Below are 2,256 nucleotides of genomic sequence, written 5' to 3'. Positions count from 1 at the left end.
GCACCAGGCCTCATCACCCACATTTTATGGGTAAGGAAATTGAGTCCAGATGGATGAAATAACTGTTTATTAGATAACAAGGTAGAGAATCTGGAGTCAAACTCATTTCCTGCTTCATTTTATACTTCTCCTTCTACTGTTCCCTGACTGCTTCCTCTGATGATTGCTGAGAGGATCAAGCCATGATAATGGCCATGAACGAACTCAGAAGACTGTAATGGGAGCTGCTACCCAGTGATTTCGAAGTTCCCTAAATATCCATGTTTCTGTAAATAGAGCTCATGAAGGTTTTAATTTGTAGAAGAATCTCTGTATATCCTTCCTGTTTTATCCACAGTTTGGCATAGATAACATAATTGACATGATTGACTGAAGGAGATTAAATAATCACAAGAGAAGCATAGTTGAGGTTTATTATGAAGGTACTAACTTTTACAGCTCTATTGTGTTATAATCCATTCAATTTTCTGGTAATTTAGAAGAACAGCTATTTATAAGGGAAGATTAGCTATGTCTTCAGGCTGCCAAAACATTCCTTTGGGAGGCTTTGATTGGAGTTCAGAAATGACGTAAAAGAGGTGAGGCCTGGCTCCCTGAGCTGGTGGGAGTGACGGCATGGGTAATGTCAGATGCTGTCTTATATTAAAAGAAAAACCTCAGACAAATTAAGTTTAACAGAGTATAACTGAGCAAACAGCGAGTCATGGATCAGGCAGCCTCCCAGAATAGAGTAGGCTGAGAGAGGCTCCAGCACAGCCATGTGGTGGAAGATGATGTACAGACAGAAAAAGAAAAGTGACATACAGAAAACAGAAGTGAGGTACAGACACAGCTGAATTGGTTACAGCTCAGCATTTGCCTGGTTTGAAGAGCTGGCCGCCTTTGGCCAAAACTTGATTGGCACAAGAGTAGTTTGCAGTCTGTTTACACATCTAGTTAGGTTACAGTTCACGCTAATGGAGACATCTTTGGCTGAACTTAAAATATGTGAGGAGGCAGCTTTAGACTAAACTTAATTGAACGCTCATTTTATTTTATTCTTTTGGCAAACTGTGCTTAATAGATAAATTCCTCTGTAGGATGCCAGTCATTTTAAAAGTGAAATGTTTTGATTGAAACATTTGATTAAATGTTTTGATTAGCAAAGTGTTCATTGCTAGAATTTCCAGGAGCAAGCAGCAGTAGAAACATTAGCAACACAATTTCCTGAAGTTAAACTTATTTTGCTGTGGATATACTTATTTTGAGATGGGGTCTTTCTATCTTGCCCAGGGTAGACTGGAACTCTTGGGCTCAAATGATCATCCCACCTCAGCCTCTCAGTAATAGGGACTATAGGCTCGTTGCCACTCCACTCAGTGTAGCTGTGGATATTTTCAATGAGAGCCAAACCAATTTGTGTGTGAAAACCTAGTCATACAGCCAGGTGTCTTAGAACTTTGGTTGGGGCCATCAATCTAAATTATAAGTTGGCCCCACCTGGAAATGGTTGGCGGTGGGAAGGGAAAGGTGAATTCTTAGAGCCCTGGTCCCTGGAACTCCCTGGTGCTCAAGCCCCATGGCTTTGCACTGGGTAATTTACACCACTTTGTAACTCATGAACACATTAATTATGCAACAGTTGGTTGGTTTCCTTAATCATCATGGGATTTGTCATGCCACAACCCTGAAAATAGTGTGGTGTGTACCTTAAACTTGCTGCAGGTGAAAAATACAACTCAGTCACTTTGTCTTCTGTGCTTAGATGGCAGGACTTTCTGAAGCAATACATGGAAACTTAATAATGTCCATCAAGAGCATATTAGAGAATAAATCTTACGTAAGAATGGTGCTGAACATTTAGAGAGGGGAGACTGTCAGAATTCATCTATTCAGTGTGAGTTTGAGGGTAGTTGTAAGGATTAGAGGTAATGTATGTTAAAGTGTCTGGCCCACAGTAGGCACTTTACACACATTAGGTATGATGACCGCAGAGGGGGTGCTGTCTGTACTGGCATTATTTGAATGGAAGGTTGAAGGTTGAGATCAGCAACGTACAAAGCTCATTGGAATTTCCTTAGGAGCTTTCTAAAGTTTACATTTCCAGGTTCCAGCACTGGAGATTCTTATTCTTATTGAATGGATTTTTAAAAACAATGCCCTGCAACTGATTGTGAGGGCCAGCTAGATTTAGAAAATCCCAGATGAGGGGCTTTCTAAATTCTCTTTTAGCTGTACCATCCAGAGGCTGGAATATTGAGGAGGTTTTTTTGTGAT

This window comes from Colobus angolensis, unplaced genomic scaffold (assembly GCF_000951035.1).
Source record: "Colobus angolensis palliatus isolate OR3802 unplaced genomic scaffold, Cang.pa_1.0 Scaffold91, whole genome shotgun sequence".
Lineage (NCBI taxonomy): Eukaryota > Metazoa > Chordata > Mammalia > Primates > Cercopithecidae > Colobus > Colobus angolensis.
This window is presented reverse-complemented; position numbering follows the sequence as displayed.